Here is a 26079-nt window from a genome sequence, read left to right as displayed (position 1 = left end):
TAGGATGTAAATATAAGCTTTTTGTTTGTAGAGCATGAGGGAAACAATATGAACTGTGGAGTTTTTATATTGCTGTTAGAATAGTTTGTGGAAATATTAATTCCTAATATTTACATCCTTTTTTTTCTGCCCTTTGTAATCAAGATTGAGATGTGATTTAAAAATCAGGTTTACAAATTGTCACAAATGCTGCAGAGCATTGTCAACTGTGTGGATTATCTCTCCACCAGGAAAAATGTAGGTTGGAGGAAAGGCAAAATGAATATGAAGGGTGAGGGAATCAAGGAAAATTAATATAAAGGGTGAGTGCAGTTATCAATGGCTGTTTCCAATTAAAAATAAGCAAGGACTACCAAATTTCAGACAGGCAACCTCAGTAAGGAAATCATTATTTTTGTTTGTTGCACCCTCAACAAACATGTATATTTCACCTCAGATCATGTAGTCCTCTCCTAATTTTATTCTCTGCAATAACAAGTTTATGAAATAGAACAGGTGGAGAGAAAGCAACTAGCCCAAGTTTTCCAGATTATAATAGAAATGCAATTTGTATTCTGCTTGTAGACTTCAGACTGACTGTTTTGTGACCAAAATACTGCACTGAATGAATTTTTTATCTAGCAGAGCTGAGGTAATGCAGTGGTTAGAGTGCAGTACTGCAGGCTACTTCTGCTGACTGCTGGCTACCTGCAGTTTGGCAGATCGAATCTCACCAGGCTCAAGGTTGACTGAGTCTTCCATCCTTCCGAGGTGGGTAAGATGAAGATCCAGATTGTTGGGGACAATACGTTGACCCTGCAAACTGCTTAAAGAGGACTGTAAAGTACTATGAAGTCGTATATAAGTCCGTGCTATTTCTAGCATTGTTATTGAACAGCTCTTAATTTTGTGTTATAGAAAGCTATAGTTTCTGTTCTCGTTATCCCTGTGAAGGTAGTCAGTGAAGCTCGATAAGGGTGGGACCTCCCAGGAGACAGACTTTTTGTGATTAGAATCTCCATAACCACAATCGGGGTTAGGGTTGCACTATTAACAAAATACTAGGAATGAGGAAGAAATTGTCTTACTCGGTTATATGGGAATAGTTCGATCCTGTTGGACCTGAGGAAGTAGACACGGGATCCTCAATGGTGTCAGTGCAACCACCTGCAAATTAGATCCTTGTCTGTCCTGGACAAGGTGAAAGCCTCCAGGATGGTGATGATCATAAATTCTTCACTACAAGAGTAGATATTCCTGGAGTCTTTTAAGGAGTTCCCTGGTTTGTCCCTCCTGAAAAAAAAAACATCACTTGATCCCACTTATCTGGATAGTTTTCATCCAGTTTTCCATCTTCCCCTTTTAGGGAAGGTGGTAGAAAAGATGGCTGTTTGGTAACTCCAGAAGCTCCTGGATGGAAATAGATTATTTGGAGCCCTTTCAGTCAGGATTCAGATCTGGTTATAGAACAGAAACAGCATTGGTTGCACTTGTGGATGATCTCCAACAAGAGCAGGACAGGGGTAGTGCAACCATCCTTGAACTCCTTGACCTTTCAGCAGCCTTCAATAATATCGACCATTGTATCCTTTTAGGCTGGCTACAGCTCTGGGGCTGGGTGGTACAGTTTTGTGCTGATTCAGCTCCTTTCTCCAAGGCCGTCCCAGTCTGCATTGATAGGGAGAGATTTCATTTTTCATTTTTTTTCATTTTAATGACATTTATAGGCCGCCCTTTTCCTTGAGGGGACTCAGGGCGGCTTACAATAAATAGGAAGGGGGTGCAAGACAGAACACAAGAAAAAAAAACGTGTGAATAAAAAAAAAATAAACCAGTAAAACACAACATTCATTCAGCATTCGGGTGGGGCGAAGTTAGGGTCTTATCCCCAGGCCTGATGGGATAGCCAGGTCTTGAGGGCTGTGCGGAAGGTCTGGACGGTGGTGAGGGTGCGAATCTCCACGGGGAGATCGTTCCAAAGCGTCGGAGCTGCAACTGAGAAGGCTCTCCTCCGCGTAGTCGCCAGTCGACACTGACTGGCGGATGGAATTCGGAGGAGGCCTACTCTATGCGATCTGATGGGACGAAGGGAGGTAATTGGCAGAAGGCGGTCTCTCAAATAGTCAGATCCACTACCATGGAGGGCTTTATGAATGGTGAGTAGCACCTTGATTCAGCCCACAGCTGCTCTTCTGTGGTGTGCCACAGGGCTTGGTACTCACTCCATTCCTTTTTAACATCTACATGATGCCATTGGGTGAGATCATCCATCACCATGGGTTGAGGTATCATCAGTATATATATGATACTCAACTTTATGTCTCCATCTCGGTGTCTCAAGTCATGCTGTTGCTGCCCTCTAATGGTGCCTGGAGGCTGTGGGGCCTGGTGGGAGGACAACCTGGCAAGACAGAATGGCTTTGCATGGAGCTTCAGGGTCTGGGACTTTGACATCTTTAGTTCTGGATGGGATGGCACTATCCCAGACAGATCTGGTTTGCATCTTGGGGATTCTCCTGGACTTGTGACTTCTGGCAGTTGCAGCTAGGAGAGGAGAGCTTTTGCAGTTGCAGCTAGGAGAGGAGAGCTTTTGCACAACTTTGGGTTGAGTGCTAGTTGTGGCCTTTCCTGGATTAGTAGTCCCTGTACTGAGTCATTTAAGCCTTAGTCACCTCACTCTTGAACTACTGCAATGCATTCTACTTGAGGCTACTCTTAAAGAGCATGTCAACTGATGCAGAGTGTGATGGTATGGGCAGTCTTTGGGGCCCCTAGAGTGCCCCATGTTACACTGCTGTTCCATGAGGCTCTGGTTTTCTCCTGTTCATTTGTCCTATGTATGTTGCAGGGCAGATTTTGCATGGTATTTCGTAGACTTCTTGGTTTTCTAGCTGGATTTTGTCTTTGGGGTTTCTTAAGATGTTGGCTATTTTTTGGTCAGTGCATAACATCTCAGATAGGATCCTCACCAAAGCCGAAACCAATGTCCTTTCAAAAGGATTCAACTTTGCAGTTGCCCCCAAATACATCCCCACTGAAACCATTATATGCGGAGTTGAAACCAGCCTGACCAAAATCAACCCTGATGACACTAACAGAATCAGACTCGAAATCACCAACATCCTCTGCACCAGCAAGCCACCCAAAAGCAACTTACCCAAAGAAGAACAGACAGCACTACTTAACCTGAAAGAAGACACCAGCATAATAATCCTACCAGCAGACAAGGGCAATGCCACGGTGGTTATGAACACTTCTGACTACCAAACCAAATTAACCAACCTACTCCAAGACTCCACATACAAACACGGACCTCACCGCCTACCTGGAAAAAACCACTAGATCCAAAATAAAAGCCTCTCCCATCAGCGAAGAGATCCAGCAAAGAATCATTCCCAGAGAGAAATCATCCAGATGCCCTAAGCTCTATGGTCTCCCCAAGATACACAAAGAAGGAACTCCACTTAGACCCATAGTCAGCTCCATAGGCTCACCTCTACAAAATCTAGCCAAATTTCTCACCAAACAACTACAGCCATATGCAGATTCCATCACCTCACATGTAAAAAACTCTTTCCAGTTCATAGAGATCATAAAGAAACAAAACTTACAGCCTAGCGACCTACTCGTGAGCTTTGATGTTGTATCCCTCTTCACCCAAGTGCCAATCAAATAAGCCTTGACAGCTATCCAAAACAAATATAACCCCCCCCCCCAAACACATCCTTGATCTGACCAACCACTGCCTATCCAACACATACTTCATTTATAATGGACAAAAATACAAACAGATAGAAGGAGCACCTATGGGATCACCCCTCTCACCTGTCATTGCCAACCTCTACATGGAAAACTTTGAAACCCAAGCTCTAGAAAAATTTGATCACAAACCCAAACTCTGGCTCAGATATGTAGACGACAATTTCATAATCTGGCCACATGGGAAAGAACAACTGGACAACTTCCTTACACACCTCAACAGCCTACACCCCAAAATACAGTTCACCATGGAAACAGAAGTAAACAACCAACTCCCCTTCCTGGATGTCTTAGTCTACAGGAAATCTAATGGCTCCCTAGGACATGCCATCTACCAGAAGAAAACACACACTAACCGCTATCTGCACACACTCTCACACCACCACCCAGCCCAGATCAACTCCGTAGCCAAGACACTCATCTCCAGAACAAAACGCTTAGCTGATGAACAACACCTAAAAACCGAACTACACACTCTCACTAACGTACTGACATCCAATGGATTCCAAAGAAATAAGATTACCAACCTAATCCAAAAAGAAACCCCCACTAAAATCTAGGACAGAGAACAAGAAAACGGAAAAGCCCTCTTCCCATACATAAAAGGCACCACAGACAGAATCAGCAAAATCCTCCACAAACACAACATCAAGACAGCATTCTGCACAAACTGAAAAATATCCACCATCCTAAGAAACCCCAAAGACAAAATTGAGTTAGAAAATCAAGGAGTATATGAAATCCCATGCACCACCTGCACCACCACATCATCAGACAAACCAACAGAAGAATAAGTGCATGCATTGAAGAACACAAGAACGCAATCAGAAAAGAGGAACCAACTTCTTCCCTGGTCCAACACCTTAAAGCCACAGGACATAAAATTGACTTTAAAAAGACCAGAACTATTGCCAAAGCCGAACATTTTAATAACAGATTAATCAGAGAAGCCATCGAGATAGAAAAACGCCCACACAACATGAACAAATGAGATGATACCTTCCGCCTACCAGCCATTTGGAAACCCGCCCTTATTGACAAATGAGTCCCTAACATGAGGAATGACACCAGACCCACACTCACAAGAGCCACACAGGATGTCACCACCAAACATCCACGCGGAAAGCAGACTAAAACCCACACTGATGATGAGGCAGGACGAAGGACCAGAAGCCAGACTGCAACTGCACCATTAGCCACTTTAAACCCCTCCAATCCTTACATGAAACACAAACCCCCATCCAATCAGAACACACCTCCACCCAATCAGAACACAGCCAAGCTCCCACCCAATCAGCTCAAACCCCCACTGGCAGTTAAAATGAAGAAACAGCCGAGATCTCACATTGCTCCTGGAAGCACAAAGCCGAGCAAACAAGCCTGAAGATGACGAATGAGACTTCATCGAAACGTCGCCAAGACACCTCCAATTTTACGCGGGAGAAAACCCGAATAACCAAAGACCTATATATAAATATATACATACGTGTGTGTTTGTGTGTGTGTGTGTTCCAACCTAACTCTGGAAAGCCTCGAGCAGTTTCAACCAAACTTGGTACACAGATGACTTACTCTTTGGAGAAAAATACTGTGATGTTAATACACCCCTAACACTTCTTGTAGTGGGGTTGTTTTGTTAAGATACAGCCTGTTGTGCTGTTCTGTGGTACTGGCTTCTACTGCACAGCGCAGTGGAGTTTCCTTGGTAATGGCTTCACAGTACTCCAGAAAGGGGCTCTCTCTGGTAAGGGGGAAAAGCCAACATTAGAAAAGTGCTTCGGACATTTTCCCCCTATAAATACCCAGACAATGCCGGGTTATCTGCTAGTATACAAATAAAAAAAAATACAGATGCATAGAAATACATATAAAGTTTCAAAATGACTTTAGAAATAAACATGAATTGCGGTAAAATCAACATTGAACTAAAAATAGTCAGGTAGGAAAACTAAATGGCATCAAAATTGGTAGATTCTTCAGTCCCTGTAAAATAATAATAGAGAAAAAGGTTTGATAAATCAGAGTGAAATTCCATATAATACAGTATTGTGTTTCCCGTAGTTACCAGCTAAGTATTTCTAATATTGGAAGCAGGTCACAAATAGTCCTTCAGACTATTTGTTCTATTCCACAGGTCAATACTATTCTGAAATGACAAACAACTTTTTGAAATGTAAGGATTGTAAATAAAGGGGAGGGAGAACAACCACTTTTTTAAAAAAATAGAAGGATCATTAATAGAAAGGAGATAAAACATTTTTTGTAGTTTGGCTTTGAGTCCACCTTTGATGGACTCTGATCTTTTTCTTGTTTAATATTTAACAAGCTAATATCCCACAGTTAAGTATGGGCTTAAATAATGGTAAGGCAGGATGGTCAGACTTTTATTGATACAAAGAATGCAAGATTTTTGGAACAAGAAAATGTATTTTGCAGGCATAGAATATTCATAGCTATGATAATGTTGATAGATAAAATAGTAAGTTGGTTCACTGTTGTCAATTTTTATTTTCCTAGGATTCCATCCTGCTCCAGTCTAAAGACTGTGATTAGTTTACAATTCCCATATATAGGAAGTCCTCAACTTACTATCGTAATTAAGCCAGGAATTATGGTCGGAAAGTCATTGTGGTCATTAAGCACAATCATGTGATTGCGCCTGATGTTACAACATTTTTGGTGGTAGTTGTTAAGTGAATGTCACTGTTGTTAAGCAAACCCACTTAACCAAAGGGTTTTTTTTTTGCCAGAAAATGGTAGTAGACCATCAGTGAAAAAGACAAAGTTGAAGTCACATGACTTCAATTGCCAACTGCCAGGTGTCCAAAATCGTGACCCGACAAATACACGCATGACAAAAGGGCGCTGACAAAAGCGCATCGCTAAAACCGCGACATCATCAACGCGCTGACAACAGCGCGCCAACAACAGCGCGCCGACAGAAGCGCGATTTAAGTTAAGGTAAGGGTTAGGGTTAGGGTTAGGGTTAGAGTGTGCTTCTGTTGGCGCGCTGTTGTCAGCGCGCTTCAGCGCTCATTCGTTGGCGTGGTTTAGAACTCATAGTTTTGTCACCGCGGTTTAGTCAGGTGTGCTTTTGTCGGGCGCCCTTTTGTCGGTGAACCGTCCAAAATGTGATCATGTGACTGTGTGGTGGTGGTGGTTACTATAGCTTTTGGGAGTCCACTGCAACTTTGTTCGCTAAGCGATCAGTTGTAAATTGAGGTTTACCTGCACCATAATTAGGGCTTAAATAAGAGAATAACACAGTCAAAATAATCAGAAACCATCACTTTCTGGTGCTTACCTCTTCAAAGGTAGTTTCATCCTTCCATCTCTTCCAAAGACCTCTGAAAGAACCAAGCATTCTGTGTTCTTGGAAAACTTAATATGGAATCAGGTATCCTTATGCCAGGAGAAGAGGAGGGCTAGAGAAGTTGTTCCAAAGGAAGGCACCAAGAAGGCACCATTTAGACCATTTAGGGCTGTCAAACTCACGGCCCACAAGCTGGATGCATCATGCGCTGGTCAGGCCACGCCCTTTTTAGCGAAGGGGGGGAAAGTTGAGATATGTCACGTAACACTGCCATGATGACGCAAGTTTGACACCCCTGATTTAGACAAATAAATAATGCTGTTAAAGTGTATAGTCTATATTCTTGTTTGATAACAAGAGAAAAATAAATTTTCCCATGTCTATTGGCATTTTAGGGGTTTTTTTTAGATGTAAGACAAAACAAGTATTTCTGCTAAGTAGTATTTCTACATCCATAGCAAACCATGTTTTGTGCAGCTTCCCTCTTCCCATACCCTATACATGGATGTTGTTGTGAAAAGCAGCTTCCTAGGATGAAAAAAACCCAGAGTGATATGTGGTTTAAGATGTAGCCCCATATCAATGGGGCAAATATTTGAGCTGACAAATCTAATTTCAGATCTTGATTGCAGTTCTTGATTTGGAAGTAATGTTGATTCAGACTTCATAACAATCTATGCTTTGGCTTTATAGCTAAAAAAGCTTCTTACAAATAAGACATTTTTCCTCTTGATAGGTAAAGTTGCCTTCAAGCTTCATCAAGTGAAGCTTACTTCCTAGTGGTTTCATGGAGAAGATAGATAGATAGATAGATAGATAGATAGATAGATAGATAGATAGATAGATAGATAGATAGATAGATAGATAGATAGGCAGGCAGGCAGGCAGGCAGGCAGGCAGGCAGGCAGGCAGGCAGGCAGGCAGGCAGGCAGGCAGGCAGGCAGGCAGGCAGGCAGGCAGGCAGGCAGGCAGGCAGGCATTAAAGGATTAAACATGGAATGATTGAAGTATCTTCATTCCTTTATATTAGTCTAACCCTTGATTCAAAAAACCTTCCAAGGTTCATGTGTTGTTTCGTAATCCTACCAAGCTAGTTTGGCCAGATATGATAAAAGATAAAAGAGTATGTGTACACAGCAAATCTCTATAGCAAATAATGTCCAGTTCTTTTACAGGATATTGCCTCCCTGCTATGCCATATACTCATCACAGGCTTCCATGATTGACTGATGTGATTTAGTTTCTGTAGACTAACAGATCATTTACAGGAAAGCCATAAAATAATTGAATGTGCAATTAAAAATAATTTAGATAGATAGATAGATAGATAGATAGATAGATAGATAGATAGATAGATAGATAGATTGTTTATTTATATGCCGCCCTTTTCCCTGGGGGGACTCAGGGCGGCTCACAATCAAAAGGGAAGGGGGGACAGACTTTTACATATAAGACAGTACATGATTAAAAACGCAACATTCATACCATTCGGGCAGGTAACAATCTTTAGCCCCAGGCCTGACGGGATAGCCAGATTCTAAGGGCTGTGCGGAAGGACTGGAGGGTGGTGAGGGTACAAAGCTCCACGGGGAGATCGTTCCATTGGGTTGGGGCTACCACCGAGAAGGCTCTCCTCCGCGTGGTGGCCAGTCGGCATTGGCCAGCGGATGGAACTCGGAGGAGGCCTAAACGATGAGATCTAATGGGTCGTATGGAGGTGATCGGCAGTAGGCGGTCTCTCAAGTACCCAGATCCACTACCATGAAGGGCTTTGTAGGTGGTAAGTAGCACCTTGAAGTGTATCCAGAGATCGACAGGTAGCCAGCGCAGCTCGCGGAGGATAGGTGTTACGTGGGTGAAACGCGGTGCACCCACGATCGCTCGCGCGGCTGCATTCTGGACTGCATTTAAAAAACAAGTCCGGCAATTTTGTTTTTAAGGATACATAATGGAACACCACTGTTGGTAAAAGGTGAGTAAAGGTAAAATAAACTTGTCTGGAGAGGAGAAGATTGTAGTATGAACAGGTGCAGAGAGTAGGAAGATGGTGATCAAGATTTGCAATAGGTTCTATAATTAGACCCAATTTCAGTCAAAGTAAATTTAGCCTTTCTATGGCATTGATTTCTTGGCCTGGTCTACCTTGTGGGGGCTGAGAATATGAGATGAACTTTTCTGATATGAAGCTTCTTTAAGGAAAGTCTTGTCCTTGAATTAGGTTACTCATCTACTACCATGTAGGGGTTGACCAGGCTGAGCATCAGAGAAGGATCAAACACGTCTTTAGTCTTGAGTCCCTTCACTCCTACAAGTCCAGCCCACCTTGAATTCTGTTGACTCTTATCTACTGGCAATTGCTTTGACTGTTAGCAGCTCAGTTTCTTGTGGAGAACTGAAGCTTGCAATAAACCTATATATTCATTAGAACTGCCTGGACTCCTGATGTCCTGTGCTTGACACATCAATTATCATGTTTCTGGGGTCAATTGACAAGAATGTCTGCAAAGGGATTCCAAACACCTGCAAAGGTGCTGAGAAGCGGAGTGGAAAGTTGGTCATCATAAGTATGGGCAAATATGAAAACCAGCTATATTAACTATGTACAATTTATGAATATTTCCATCCATGGAATCCTGGTAGGTAATGTATACACATACCACTGTAGTACTTTAAAGGATGTAGAGATTTTGCAATCAATTATTTGTTTAATTTAGAGTGTTTATTTATTTATCAAATGGATGTGGCCACCCAGCTAACAAAAGATGACTCCCTGGGCGGTGTACAGCAAAACAAGTATAAAAACAATAAACATGTCAAAGACAGTCATGTTTTTTTAAAGCCATACGCAAGAGATTCAATCGGCAATGGAACCATCTCAAGATGTTTGCACCAATCCCAACAGATTGTAGGTGGTACACAGCAATAAACTAAACTAAAAATACATAACTCTAAGAGCAAAAATTAAATGTATCAGATGAACAACTTTACTCAAGACCCCCAGAGCCAAAGCCTTGCTAGAATAAGGGGGAACTCTTGATAGAATTCTCAAGGGGCTGCCACAGAGAAAGTTTGTCATACAATATAAAACATCTAGAACTTTACCATGCTGGACAGGCCCTCAGTTGGCCCTCCTTAGATGACCAAATGAGATGGGATTTTCTCATTCAAATAAGGCAGAGCACTTCAGGAAAGGTTGGTTTATTATGTGCCATCAAGTCATAGGCCCCCTTTTTACAATATAGAGAGAAACTTGGGGAAAATAAACTTTTGACTGTATCCTTCCATCAATGTTCACAATATCACCCTAACTATCTTATTCTTCAACATGGAATAACTCAATCTCGGAGGTTGGCAATAATAAAAGAATCATGCTTTAACTTGTCCAAGACAGCGAGGTTCAAGCTAGCTCCTTGCTTCTGGCCTTGCCATTACGGGAGGTCACAGCAGAGGAAAGAGTCTTGGCAGAGTTAGGTGAAGCAAATGTGAACTGAAACAACCTTGGTTTGCAGCTGTGCAGCCTGCATCTGGTGTGTGTCTGTGTGTGTTGCTAAACTATGAGAAATGCTTTGTAACAGTTCCTTTGCTCCTTTTAAATAAGCAATTTCTTGATGGGCTAAAGAATTATAAGAAATATTTGGTGTAAAATATTTGGTATGCTATGTATCTACAAGTAGCAGACAGAATACCAGTTTGGGAGATTAAGGTTCCAGGACCCACTCTCCCATGTCCTGTAACATACAGATGGGCCCTGAGCTTCATCTTCTCGTAGGCTAAACTAACAGCAGTTTGTTGGGAAGAATGGAAAGTGTGACAAATGAGATCTTAGCCCTTTAAGTTGTAATTTCTTCAACTCCTATAATAAACCACAATTAGCTTGTTGTGTATTATTTATTTATTTGATTTATATATCCATTCATCTCGTATATGTGACTCTAGGCAGTTTATAATTTTCAAGGCACAGGAGGATGTGGAATGCGAACAGCAGAGACTCTAATATTAAAATTTACAAAATAAAGCAGATTCTAACCTACCATAATCTGTGAATTAAATTTGTAGATATACTATCTTGATCAGAGGTGCTATCTAAGATATCTCTTGCTCCTTTTCTGCCCACCAAATTTGTTTTGACCAGCAGTGAGTTTCACAACCCAATGACATCCAATTATTTCTATTGTCTCTCCCCTGCCAAATGAGAATACACATTGTAGGTACATCATGTTATTTTACTATGCCTGCAATGAGCACAAACCTTTTCGATATGAAATTTTAATACTAGTGGGAAGGGGGGGGAGGAACAACACATACCCACCCCAAGATATAAAAGATTGAAAGATCCAGGTTCAAATCTCTAGACAGTATTAAAACTAACCAGTTGGCTTTGAACAAGACAAGATGTCCCAGCATAGCCTACCTCGAGTTGCTGAGAATCTTTCCAACATTACACTTATTGCAGTTAAAATAATCTCAAATGTATATATAACATTTACTGCTGGGTTCTGTCTGCCTCCTATGTAGGAGACTTTTGTTTTTTAAGTTGACAATTTGGAACAAAATTTATTTAAGCACGTGACTCCCTTATTATACTGTAACATGCAAAATAAAGAGATAAACATAAAATAAAAGAGAGACAGTTTGGTCTACTGGTTAGGGCATTAGGCTAGAAAGCAGGAATCTGTGAGTCCAAGTACTGTCTTAGCTATGAAAGCCAGTTCAGTGACCTTGGGCCAGTCACTCTCTCTCAGTCCAACCTACCTCACAGGGCTGTTGCTGTGGGGAAAATAAGACGAGGAAGGTGTAGGTTGAATATATTCGTTATCTTGAGTTACTTGTAAAAATTATGAAGGTGGGATAAAAATAAATAAAATGATATGATTCATATTAAATCATCACAGTTCAGTTGTTTTCCAGGATTAAGTAAAAATCTACATTTCCCCAATCTCAGAAACTTTAAGCAAGACCAAGGTAAAGATTCATAGAAAGATAAAAGTTCCAGAAGACAGAAGAATAAAAACTTGGGAATGTACTCAAAGGAAGACCCCTGTTTAAATCGTTTGGTATTGTGGAAAGAGTATTTTTTTTAATGGTTGCTCATGATTGAACTATTGATAATAAATTCCCAAGGACACTTAACTGACTAACATTCCACAGATTAAACTAATCCATCCAGCTGTTCGAACTGTGCCTCCCTAGACAGAGAGAAAGAAATGGAGATATTAACTAGTGAAATCTGCTTCCCAGGCTTCTAGAATAGGAATTTTGGCACATGCTTTGGTAGGCTTGAGAAACATCTGAGGCATTTGGTCAGAGCTGAGCCTCATGAGATGGACGATATTCAGATCTGTATGCACCCAAATATGACCTTAGCTTTGGTGTCATCAGAATCAGTTGTTTGGACAACTAGCAAACAACCTGAAAGTTATCCTGTAAAGCAGTGGTCTCCAACCTTGGCAACTTTAAGACCTGTGGACTTCACTGGCTTTGCTGGCTGAGGAACTCTAGAAGTCCACAAGTTTTAAAGTTGCCAAGGTTGGAGACCACTGCTGTAAAGCATTCCCAATGAATGTTGACATTTGTATCTGTGGGGCTGAAGCCTGGAAGCATTGAGGATATTTCACATCCACATATAATTTTAGAAGAGCAGGTCTCTGCAATTTCATAGTAAAAGAATGCAGACAGGTTTTTTTTTTACCCAATTGTTCAGTCTTTGAACAATTACATAGTGGCAAAAGTATTGGCAAATTGTAGGCTATTATTTTTAAGTAGAATAACATGAAAAAATGAAATATGTTTTACATCCAGTCTCTTAAAAGCCAATTTTAAGAAGAGATTGGATAGCCATTCATCTGAAAGGGTTTGTGGTCTCCTGCTCGAGCAGGGGGTTGGACTAGAAGACCCCTAAGGTCACCTCCAACTCTATTACTCTGTATTCTCTATCTGTCTATATTTATGTTTTAACCATTCAGCAATGATCCCCTGCCCCCTCACAAAACCACTTCTTGGTCTGTACTGCACCTCTTGCTGGTAATTAGCACATCATTTATTACATTTTAACCAGACCTCTCTAAGGAGCTCAAACAAACATTTTATCTTAACAACAGTCTGTGAAACAGGTTAGGCTGAAAACATGTTGCACAAAGACACTACTGAAGCTGAAAGTGATATAAAGCCCTCTGACAGCAGCTACTTATAGTATTTAATTCTTCCATCCTCTTGTATAATAGAGAGAACACTTCACTGCAAGAGTTGGCATCACACACATACAGTACATACCTATTTGTTTACTCATAGTTTACTGAATGTAGCACAATTAGCTAGTAATGTGAATTAACACGTTAAGCTATGGCTTATTTAACTACTATTTTTATGTAAGACTAAATCAGTGTCTTGTCTACATGCCAAATAAGAGAAAACTCCTCAAACCACACTATGACTAAATGTGAAAACTCAGTCTTCCAGAAGAGACTTGAACTTAGATGTATTATCTATTTCTAATCTTCTACATCCATCTACTTCTGCATCACAGTCAAAAGGTTATGTCAAATGACAAATGCGTGAAATTGTGGAGCTAATAATTACAGCATATCCTGTTTCCCTGAAAATAGGACCTCCCCAGATAATAAGCCCAATCGGGCTTTTGAGTGCATGTGCTGAAATAAGCCCTCCCTCTAAAATAAGCCCTCCCTCTAAAATAAGCCCTCCCTGAAAAAATTGCAAGACGGCAGCAGCCATAAGATGACCACGCTTGCAGCCTCCTGCACCACAAAAATATAAGACCTCCCCGAAAATAAGGCCAAGTGCTTATTTCGGGAGTCAAAAGAAAATAAGACTCTGTCTTATAGTCAGGGAAACATGGTATTAGAAGAGCTCAAAGTGAAAGCAAAACAAAAAGTGAAAAATCTATTATTAAATATTAGGTTAAGGGCAGTGTTGATCTACATATTTACACAACGGACAACAAAATGAAAAGAGATAACTTTGTTTTCTTCAGCGCGAGAATACACAAAATATGATAATGTACTGCCAAAGGGAAAAAAATGATTTTTCCCTCCATATTAGTGACAATTTAAATAAGTACACGAAGAATTAAAAAAAATCAAGTGAGAATGATACATCCAAATGATGAAATGAGCATTACAACATTTATTATAATGCAAACTTCAACCCTTATGAGTAGAACACTGGGAGGCACATACAAAAGACCAGATATCACATTGCAAAACTTGTTTCTTTAATTTTCTCCTTCGCTACCCACCTCCTGTTTGTCATATCATGACATAAAAAAACAAAAACAAAACTGAAATATAAGGCATACATGGAAAAGGAAACCAACACATAGCTGTTACTTTTGATAGCAGCCATACTGCTATCTTTTTTTAAATGGGAATGATTATAAAAGCCTTAATTCATTTGTTTAGTCATATAGACTACAGTCTTAATCTAGATTCCCAGCATTGTTCACTTCTCAGAGCAATACTTGTAAATTGACCTGGAAGGAAGGAAGGCAAGAAAAAACTTATTGTGGGCAATCACTATACGAACAATCTCCCCTGTGCTGACATTTTTTTTTGAAATTTTAAAAACCAACCTTAAAAGCCTGGAATATTTGTTTTGATTGCCAAAAAGCATTAGATCAGATTAACATGCCGGGCACTTGATAGAATGAATGAACGAGAGTGGGCATTTTGTCTGAAGTACGGCAGGAAGGGTGAAAAGGAAGCAGTTATTTGGCTTTGATCCAAATACACCATTGCAGGAAAAATGAAAGGATAAGAATTCAATGCTCATTTCACAGCACATGAAATACGGCAGCTTGTCCTATATAAAACTGCTTCCCTACTATTCAGCCACAAGACTTTTGCACTATAAAATAAACTACATGATCCTGAAATAAAATATAAATAAACATTTCAATGCTATTATCTATACCTCCCTATAATACAATGTCCTCTTTTAATGAGAGTTGCTTATAAGCCATCAAGACCAGGTTGAGTTTTAGTAACCACATAAACTTTCTCCAGGGTGATCTGTTCCCAATGGGATCCTTCAGGTATTGATTCCTGGTCTAATTGAGCCCAGGCATCTTACTGCTGGTCCTCCTTTTTTTTTTAACTTCCTCCTTTCCCAGTTTTATTGATTTCTCCAGAAGTGAGATCTTTGCATAATGTGTTCAAAATACAATAATTTGATCTTGGTTGTTTGCGCCTTGAGTGTGTCAAGCAGTGGGGAAATCAGGAGATTCAGGCAGTGCAAGCTTAAGTTCTCTACAAAAATCTGACTTACTAACTGTCAAGGGAAATAAGCGGGAATAAGAAGGCATTCAAGGTGGGCTGGACTTATATCACTTGTAGGCACGTAGGGACTCATGACTTGTGATGCATTTGATCCCTCCCTTGGGCTCAGCCTGGTCATCTCCTGCAAGTGAAAACTTTGTATTGATTTGTTCTATTATCTATTAATTTGTTTTGTTAGCTATCCAAGCTGTTCTTCAAGAGTCGTCTCCAGCCCCAAAGTCTAAACCAGTATTCTTTCCGCTCTGCTTCTTCTAACTCCATCTTTCTCTATGGATGGCACAGGAAAAACTATTTTCTGCACCATTCTGATTTTTATGGATAAAGCTGCATCATGGGGGAAATATGTAAGTTAAATAAACATTAGCAAAAAGCTTGTGAAATCAAAATCAAAAATGTTACCATTTAGGGCAGAAGTGACAGGAATAGAAAAAAGAAAAAGAAACCCACTCTATTAAGCCTTCCACCAATTTATAACAAGAAAAGATAATGGTGATTTCAAGTATGGTGGTGAAACAACTTTAGCATCAGAGGAGGGATTCTACCAGTCTGGACCGGTTCAGGTGAACCAGTTCGCTCGGACGATGAAGTGTGCCCACCCGCCTGCGTGCTTAATTCACCTACTGTATTTTTGGAGTATAAGACGCACCACGGTTTTGAAGAGGCAAATTAAAAACAAAAAGGTTTTGCACTCTGTAAACCTCCCAAAAATGGCCCTTTTTTTTGCGAAAACAGACCCGTCCCCCTCCCCCCAAAATGGCATTCATAGCCTTTAGGAGGCTTGTAAAGTGCTGCTGGGGGCTGGGGGGCCAAAAAGAAGCATGAAATGGCCCATTTTTGCTCATTTCTGCCCTCCCCATCCCCCAGGACCTCTCTGAAAACCTTCTAAAAGCTCTGCATGGCGATTTGGGTGAAAGGGGTGGGGTTTCAGGAGGCAAAAATGCTGTATTCAGTGTATAAGACACACCCAGATTTTCAGCCTCTTTTCTGAGGGAAAAAAGGTGCGTCTTATACTCTGAAGAATACGGTATATCTTCTCAGCTGAGTCGTGCAGCAGAGCAGATTGCCATGCCTCAGATGTTTTCCTCCCCATCAGTAATGCGGAAGGTTTTTTTAAAAAAAAAACTGTGCACACACACAAACAGTGCGCGATCACCAAACCGGTTGTTAAACCGGTAGGATCCCACCATTGTTTAGCACATATTTCCATCTAATGTAAGGACAGAAAGACAGTACAGAACCCTGCAGAACTTTCCAAGAGAATCAAAAGGAGCTTCTTCTCTTCCACTGATAACTTTATAGAACTAGAGAATCCCTTCACTTGTCTGTGTGCCAATTGCAACTTTCCTTAAGTAAAGTCTTCTCTATGAAATCACATAGGATAGGTCTGCCCTGATATTCCATTTTACTGTTGTTTTCTTGTAGCAAACTCTAACTATGCAAACTATGTGGAAATGTTCCTGTCATTCCAGCTCTCCAAAAGGTTGTCTTCAATTGTACCACCAAATTTTTCACCTCCTTTTTAAGAGAAACATATAAAATACATTCTGCCTTAGGAAGATATTATTTGGTCTCTACCTTGCTTTCTAAAGTAAGACATGAATGTTACTTTTTGTTGCTCTGTAATATTTCATTGTCTTAAAGATCTATAATTGTCCCATAATCAGGATAGAAGAACATTGTGCATCTAAACATTTCTGTAAGAATAGAATAGAATAGAATAGAATAGCAGAGTTGGAAGGAACCTTGGAGGTCTTCTAGTCTGCCCCCCTGCTTCTAATCTGACACCCTGCTTAGGCAGGAAACCCTACACCACTTCAGATAAATGATTATTCAATATCTTCTTAAAAACTTCCAGCGTTGGAGCATTTACAACTTCTGGGAGCAAGTTGTTCCACTGATTAATTGTTATGTCAAAAAATTTCTCCCTAGTTCTAAGTTGTTTCTCACCTTGATTAGTTTCCACCCATTGCTTCTTGTTCTACTCTCAGGTGCTTTGGAGAATAGTTTGACTCCCTCTTCTTTGTGGCAACCCCTGAGATATCATGTCTCCCCTAGTCCTTCTTTTCATTAAACTAGACATACCCAGTTCCAGCAATTTTTCTTTATATGTTTTAGTCTCCAGTCTCCTAATCATCTTTGTTGCTCTTCTCTGCACTCTTTCTAGAGTCTTAACATCTTTTTTACATTGCAACAACCAAAACTGGATGCAGTATTCCAAGTGTGGCCTTACCAAGTGATCTTGATTCTATCCCTCTGTTTATGCAGCCTAGAACTGTGTTGGCATTTTTTGGCAGCTGTAGCACAACTCCTGGCTCATATTTAAATGGTTGTCCTCTAGGATTCCAAGATCCCTCTCACAGTTACTACTATTGAACAAGATACCATATATACTGTAATTGTGCATTTTGTTTTTCTTGACTAAATTTAGAACCCTGTTTTTTTCACTATTGAATTTCATTTTGTTAGATCGTGCCCAATATTCAAGTCTGTCAAGATCCTTCTGTATCTTAAACCTATCTTCTGGAGTGTTGGCTACTCCTGCTAGCTTGGTGTAAATAATAAATGGAGAAGCTAAGTCGTCTTTCTTATGGGCCAATATTTAGGCAAGCTGTGGTACTTGAGATGTTGCTCAACTATAAGTTCCAGCATCCTTAGGGATATGGCCAATATTGAATGGTGTACAGAGTTGTAGGCCACTTACTCATTATGGAGAACTTTTGCCCACATGACAAATCCATAAAAATTATGATTTTTGATTCACCAACTGCTTTCATCTTAGTACAACGTACATAAAAATATTAAGAATGCTGTTGAATCATTACAATATTTTGTGATGCATAATGCTAGACCCAATAAGGTCATAAGCACGACAGAAAAAGGGCTTTCACCTCCTTTTCCTTCTTAACAGTAAGTAAGTTATGGTATGTTGGATTGAAGAGGAAAGTAGTCATCAAGATGAGAATCCCATTGATAGTAATCTCTGTAAATTAGTCTAGTATCCTTTCAAATTAGTCTAGTATCCTTAAAATTATGGCTATTTTATATTGTGATATACACACACTTGTTTTTTCAATTAAAATCAACTAAAATTATTACACCAGAGATGGTATTCACTTACTTTCCTTACCGTTTCACAAATGTGAGTGCACACGTCCACGCGTGCACTTAGTCTTCTGGGCATGCGCTTTGGCTTGAAAACATGCCTAAATAGTTATATATATCTTTTATTTCATTTTCATTTTCATTTTATACAATCACTTATATACTGTGCATAAAAAAAAGAAAAAAGGAAAAAAAAACCCAACATAACACTTCATTCCCCCATACACCCTCTCTTCTCCCCCTCCAACTTTCCTTTCACCCCTCCAGCATTCCCCTCTTCTACTTCCCTACCCCCTCAGACATCTCCCCCTCCCTCCATTTCACCCTCCTTACATTCCCTCTCACTCCCTCTTTACTTCTCCCTTCTCTTTCCCTCTTCTCCTCACTTTGGTGTATCCATACAATTCAATTTGTTTTTTACAATAAAAGTAGAAAAAGAAAAAAAGAAAAAAAAAAAGAAAAACGAGCCGCAGTACACAAGTGAATTCTTATTGTTCTAAAGATTGAAACTGTAATTCCACCCTCCCCCCTCCCCCCTATAATCCCCCCTCCCTAACCCCCTTACGGCTTCGCAGGTCCCATGCCCGGCATAATTCTTTAACAAGCATTTGAGTATAATAAGGCCAGCTAACTTTAAAATTAAAAAAATAAGATAAAAGTAAAGCCAAAAAGAAAAAGGAAAAATAGTAGAAAATAAGAAATAAAAAAAATAAAAAAAAAACACCCACACTCACACACAAAAAGAAGAAAGAAACAAAAAGGGTCAATAAACCCACTACGTTAACACAGCTTCCCATTATCTGTAAATCTTAAACAATGTGACTCATTCCAAATTTCGATTATTTTGCTACTTGCAGGGTTTCAAACTGTATTAGAGCCAGGTAAGTTGATCAATTAGAATTCCCCAACTAAAAGTCTCCTTGCTTTGTCTATCTATTCAGACCTTTAATTTATCTCTTTTTTATCCAAATATCCAAACCTTTCTATAACACCATTAAACTCAAATACTTCTTTCATTTTTCATTTCCAACACCTCCCTTTCTATCCTTACCCACCTCCACATATAAATTTTTTACCTTCCACCCTGCCTTTATCCATATCCACATATATATTTTATCCACATTCATTGCTCCTCCCATGTTTACTCCACTTTCCTGAAGATTCTCCGACCAATCTTTCTTAACTTTATATTGATATAGCAACTCAAACAAACATCAGCTTGTGTTCTAGCCCCAGGTAATCTAATTAAACTTTCGCTGCCCTTCCCTCTCCCACGCACCTCCCAACTCCGTTCGTCCCAAACCGCAACTCAAAAAGATCACAATTTCCGCTCTCCTCGCCTAAGAAAATAGTTCATGCACAATTTGAGTTAGAGTTCAGACAAAACTTCTGTACAATATATGTCCACAATCAGCAACGCTTCTTTCAGTCTCCATGTCTCATCATCGATATGCCACTTTTCCATTTTATCCCAGACGGAAATCATAAAACTTTAAAAACATCGCTTAGTCTTTATTCTTTAGTCTTCTGCCCTTCCGGAAGAGAAAAACAACACCCTCCGCCTTGTAGCCACGTGTCTCGCTGTTTGTCTTCTCCTTCTCCTTGCCTCTCCCCAGATCCGGATGAATCAGGAAGTCCCGCCTTCAGGGTCTCGTAGTAAAATTTTCGGGCTTCACAAACAGAGTTAATGCGGTGTTTTTGGTTGCCAAATGTAACTGTAATACCAGCTGGGACTTCCCATTTGTATGGAATCTGAGAGTTTCTGAGTTCTTCGGTTAAGAAAGCGTACTGTCTTCTTGTTCTTAATATTTGAAATGGTATCTCTTTAAAAACAATCAAGTCCTCCCCATCAATTATCAACCTCTTTCCGTAAAGCCTCTGTATTATCTCATTTCTAGATTCCCTTGTAGTAAAGTATATTATTATGTCCCTCGGAAGCTGTCGCTGTTTTGCTACCCAGGAATTCTGGCGGTAAATTCTTTGAATCTGCCAATCAAAGTTAAGTCCCGGACTTCCCACCAAGCGACTGAAAGTCTCAAAGAATGTCTGTTTCAAATTCTCCTGTTGGTTTTCACGCAGTCCTCTAACTCGTATAGCAAAGGCAGTCTTGTTATAATTTATCATGACAAGTTCTTTTTGGGCAGATTCAATTTCCTGTTCTAACGTTTGAATTTTTGATATCAGATTAAGGTTAGTTTCTTCCAAAAGTTCCAATTTGTCCTCCGTTTCAGCAATATAATCTGTCATGACTGTCATTACTCCGATCATATCCTGCTTTGCCTGAGCAATTTTAGCATCAAATTGATCACATAAATCCGATATCAGTTGATTAATCTCCTGTCTGAAATCATTAAGCGTTTTGAGAAGGAATTCTTGTGTTAGCAAATCTCCCGTGGAGGGTGTAGGAGACAAGGGTAGCGACTTCATAGCAGTTTTTGGAGATATGTTATTAAGGAAGCGCTTCTGTTTAGGTTTGGGAGCCATTCCAGAATAAAAATAAAAGACAAGCAATCAAGCGAGCCAAAAATCAAAATCTGTGCTCCCCTCAGTTAATCTTTTAGCAATTAGTACGGAGAAGCCTTCAGGAGGGTAGGGTCAACTAGCTACGTCAGATCAAACACAAAAGCTACGAGATCGCCATCTTGTGACGCAGCTAAAAAAGAAAGGGAGCCTTTTGCGAAATTGAACCTGGTATTTTAAATAGTAATAGAAGAAATTCCTCGGGAATGGTCCCCGCCCGGATTGGCTTTTAAATAGCTTAGCTTTGTCCTGGGAGGGGAGGCAATCTGCCTAGGCTGCAAAAAAGGCAGCGCGGAAAACTGGCCGGAGTAAAGGCTCAGCTAATGTTGAACCTCTTCTCCATTCACAGCAAAAAGAAAAGCTATGAATTACAAAGAGATCCTAACGACTGACCTCCTCTCTGCCCCTTTCTGCCAGAAAGGGGAGATATCTATAGATCTTATGAGATATACGAACCAGAGTCCTGGCAGGAGCTTTGTTGAGCTCCCGACGGCGGCAGCTCCTCCCCTCGAAGCACGACAGAAAAAGGGCTTTCACCTCCTTTTCCTTCTTAACAGTAAGTAAGTTATGGTATGTTGGATTGAAGAGGAAAGTAGTCATCAAGATGAGAATCCCATTGATAGTAATCTCTGTAAATTAGTCTAGTATCCTTTCAAATTAGTCTAGTATCCTTAAAATTATGGCTATTTTATATTGTGATATACACACACTTGTTTTTTCAATTAAAATCAACTAAAATTATTACACCAGAGATGGTATTCACTTACTTTCCTTACCGTTTCACAAATGTGAGTGCACACGTCCACGCGTGCACTTAGTCTTCTGGGCATGCGCTTTGGCTTGAAAACATGCCTAAATAGGACAGCATAGAGTCGGGGTGGGTAGGCAGGCCCCACCTGCGATTTCCACTACCACTTCGGGCGAACCGGTCCAAACTGGCTGAATACCACCTCTGGTTCACACCTAGCATTGGTCCTTCTCTGGATGGATTCAGGGAAGTTCTGCCTCTGGATTTAGAATATTATTAATTACATCACTACACAGCAAGAAACAGGGACTTATGATTTATCAAATACTAAACTACAAGAGATTGTAGTAAGATTGGCTCACACAAATTAAGTCAGGCTGTCTTTTATTTTGTTTGGGAGTAACATCTTGGAAGAATTCAGTCATTCTGATTTGTAAATCGTGTTTTATGGCTTAGTACAAACCATATTTTATGGCTTAATCTAGCCAATTATGCTCCATGCATTAAAACACGATTAAGCATACTTTGGCTTAATATAATGTGTGAATCAGGTCGCAGAGGTCCCAAGGCCATATCCTGTTTCTAAATCAAATATCATTTGCCAGCCAGAATCAATTCTGGGTTTAATTTTTCTCCCATGGAAAAGTCCCTGCAGGATATTTTCCTCTGAGTGGCAGAAAAGCCAGAAACAACTCACAGATGTGAGATGAATTAAGTGTGACCTATCAACCCAATCACTAAGTGGCACTCATTCTAGCAAATGGCTGAAAGGGGTTTGCAATTGGGAAGTGCAGTCATAATCAGGAAAGAATGCCATAGGCTTTCATTCTGAAAGATGACATTTGACCACACAGTAGCAGTTATTTTGTGGGGGGAAAAACACCTCTGAACTTTTTGGCATGAAATAATGCCTTGGCAAATGACTACGATAGCAGGCTGAGGCACAAAGAGTCTTGGCAACAGATGTGAGATTTTGGTCATTAATCGTTAGATGTGGCCCGTATACAGGGGTGGCCTTCAAAATTTTTAACAAGGGGTTCTCTGCCCCTTTACTGGGTGAGCATGGCAATGGTGGGCATGGCCATGGCGGGGGACTGGGTGCCCTAGTTGGCTCCTACACCACTGCAGGAGGGACATGTTTGCTGCCTCTGGAGGCTTTCCTAGAGCCTCTAGGAGGGTGAAAACAGCTTCCCCAGGCTCCGGAAGCCCTCTGAAGGCTGGAAATGGGCTCAATTTCTGGCCTTCACAAACTTATGGAAGGCCCATTTTTCATCCTCCCCGAGCCTCCGCACGCACCCTGCGCTTACCTCCATCCAAAACGAGCCGCATGGGGACTCCTGGGAGGGATGGGACGGGGTGGGCAGGGCCAGCCAGGAGTGGGACTTGGAGGTTCTCTGAACTCCACAGAATCTTAGCTAGAGGTTCTCCCAAACCCCTGTGAACCCCCAGCAGCCTACCCTGAGACTGTAAATAATGTGAAAATCAAAGGACTCAGAAGAACAATAATGCAATATACAATATTGCATTATTGTTCTTCTGAGCCCTTTGGTTTTTGCACGTTTAAGCTGTTTACTATATACAAAGGAAATGGTACAAATCGTTCTGTGATAAGACACCAGCAATGATGGACCATACTCTTTTTCCATTTGGGCACTGTAGGAGTTCTACATCAGACTTTGTTTCCAAACTGACATCATTAGAAAGAAATGCAGCCTTTGAGAAATGCAAGAGGATCTAGAGTCTTAAAAATTACCCCGATGGCGTGTTCTCTTTATCTCTGACATTTGACCTTTTGTGCAAAACATTGTGCAGATAGCTCTCTGGCCTTTCTCAAACCTGCTTCTCCTCTGGCCGCATTAATGTCTGGAATATAAGGTTCACAGCAATGTCCTGGAACCATACCTGGATCAAGAGCTTGGCACAGGTCCAAAGAAGAAGCCCAAACAGGAGTGCGCAAAGCCCCAAGACTGCTCCAACTTCAGGAAAAGGAACAAGGGTCAAAGAAAGTAAGCAGGAAGAAAAGGTGAGCCCAAGAAAAGTTAATGGGATCATGAGAATAAAATCTAGACTAGGAAGTTTGAACAAGCAGAGTGAAGCTACAAGACAGTCAGAGACATCTGAGCATGTACAAAAATGGGATGGTGCTTCAATTGTGCAGTCAATGTCACCATTTTACCATTGTACTTGTCAATGACTACTTCAGCTTCAACTGCAATAATACACAGGCAAACAATCGATGCAAACTCAAGGTAAACCGCTCCATACTCGATTGCAGAAAGTATGACTTCAGCAACAGAGTGGTCAATGCCTGGAATGCTCTACCTAATTCTGTTGTTACGTCCTCAAAACCCCAAAAGCTTAACCTTAAACTGTCTAGCATGGACCTCACCCCTTTCCTACGAGGTCTGTAAGGGGGCGTGCATAAGCACACCAGCGTGCCTAATGTCCCTGTCCTATTGTCCCCATTTATTCATACCCATTTCTTGTGTTCATGTCCATGTTTATACTTATACCTGTTATCTCGTACATGTTTGACAAACTAAATAAATAAATGAATTTTGACCTTTTTTTGCCCCACTCTCTACCAATGGAGAGAATACATCAATGCAGCAAGAAAATGGTTACCTCAAAGAGATGGAGGTAAGCACACCAGAAACTTCTTTTGAGAGTGAAGACATCTTTCATGAAATGAGAAAGAGATCTTAACACCGTATTAGTTACCTCCTGTTCTGTAATTCTGCTACTGGAAGCCTGGTTTCTCTCATGCAAACCGTATTCTGTACTATAAGAGTCAAATGCTATATTTGCTCCTAATACCGTTTCCTGATTCTGCTGTGCCTCAGATCTGATGTAGCTCTTCACCTGTTCTCACCAAGAGGGAAAAGGAGAGGAACATCTCGGCAACATCTGGGCTCTAAGAAAGAAAATCAAGGAATCACGTGAAGTGCTAATACCACTTTATAAGGCCTTGGTAAGGCCACACTTGGAATACTGCAGTCAGTTTTTGTCGCCACGACGTAGAAAAGATGTGGAGACTCTAGAAAGAGTGCAGAGAAGAGCAACAAAGATGATTAGGGGATTGGAGACTAAAACATATGAGGAACGGTTGCAGGAACCGGGTATGTCTAGTTTAATGAAAAGGATTAGGTGAGACATGATAGGAGTGTTCCAATATCTCAGGGGTTGCCACAAAGAAGAGGGAGTCAAACTATTCTCCAAGGCACCTGAGGGTAGAACAAGAAGCAATGGGTGGAAACTAATCAAGGAGAGAAGCAACTTAGAACTGAGGAAAAATTTCCTGACAGTTAGAACAATTAATCAGTGGAACAGCTTGCCTCTAGAAGTTGTGAATGCCCCAACACTGGAAGTCTTTAAGAAGATGTTGGGTAACCATTTGTCTGAAACGGTATAGGGTTCCCTGCCTAGGCAGGGGGTTGGACTAGAAGACCTCCAAGGTCCTTTCCAACTCTGCTATTGTATTTGTATTTGTAAATGAGATGGGGACGCTGCTAGGAAAAGCTTTGATGGATGCAGACACTCAGGACATGGGCTATTTCTGACAGCTGCTTATCCAAGGACTCCATCCAAATTGGAACCAGAACTGGTTTCAGGCGCCATAAGAACAAGAGAGCAAAGGTGGAATTCATTTAAGGGATTAGGAACCCTTTGAATAACTATGGGTGGTAGAACTGGAAGAACAAGGAGAATGACTATGATAAATCTGGGAATAAAGACTAAAAAGCAGGCCAGGACATGGCTTTGGAGTGCTTTTACAGTAAGAATTTGGTCAGAGTCTACCCTCCTCCCCCACATCAAAGTGAAGACAAAAGGTTGTCAGTCCAGCAATTTTCATCTTCCATAGGCAATTGCCTTTTTAAACCACCATGTTCCCTGCTTGTCATTTTGCATTTTATAAATGATACTTTTTCCACGTTGCATTTAGCTTAAGTCAGCACACTTTTCTTCCCCACCCCCTCCCCCTGCCTCCATCATGGCTAGAGTGCAGTGTGCTTTGTAATATCTTATTTAGATTAGATGAGGCTGTAGGGATGGACTCTTCAGTCAAGCAGAAAAATTAAAGGCACGTTTCAGAAGCAAATCAAAGTTTGGAGATCGAAACAACCAGTGTCTGTATGTAACTCTATGTAGATGACCATATGGGCCTAATCAGAAGAGTTCCATTGGACCAATTGAAGCAAAAACAGACATAGATGAAAATCGAGTTCTCGAGGGACACCCTTAGGAAAGAGATCCATGAACTTCTAAGCCCTGTGAGGGAGGCCAGATCAAGAACCGACTCATCAGAAAGGCTATAACTATACTTAAGCAAATTAAATGATTGTAACAGAATTGTTAAGTGCAGGAAA

The 26079-nt window shown here is 40.7% G+C and overlaps 2 long non-coding RNA genes across 3 annotated transcripts in view; both read right to left on the bottom strand.

Annotated features, from left to right (window-relative positions):
• Positions 1–762: 762 nt before the first annotated feature.
• LOC116521304 lies at positions 763–18553 on the bottom strand. Of its 2 annotated transcripts, none has more exons than XR_004256919.1 (3): positions 18470–18553; positions 7043–7346; positions 763–1647 (listed from the first exon to the last, which is right to left on the bottom strand). It is a non-coding gene; the product is annotated as an uncharacterized LOC116521304 (long non-coding RNA). The 2 variants fall into 2 exon arrangements; XR_004256920.1 differs by having other exon boundaries at positions 7043–7275.
• Positions 18554–21487: 2934 nt separating this feature from the next.
• LOC116503795 overlaps positions 21488–26079 on the bottom strand; it is a 5654-nt gene continuing 1062 nt past the window's right edge. Inside the window, exons 2-4 of the long non-coding RNA XR_004254743.1 lie at positions 24434–24626; positions 23615–23688; positions 21488–21971 (exon numbers count right to left, since the gene is read on the bottom strand). This is a non-coding gene — a long non-coding RNA (uncharacterized LOC116503795). The remainder of the gene's footprint in view (positions 21972–23614; positions 23689–24433; positions 24627–26079) is intronic.

Source organism: Thamnophis elegans, chromosome 1 (assembly GCF_009769535.1).
Source record: "Thamnophis elegans isolate rThaEle1 chromosome 1, rThaEle1.pri, whole genome shotgun sequence".
NCBI lineage: Eukaryota > Metazoa > Chordata > Lepidosauria > Squamata > Colubridae > Thamnophis > Thamnophis elegans.
This window is presented reverse-complemented; position numbering and strand designations above follow the sequence as displayed.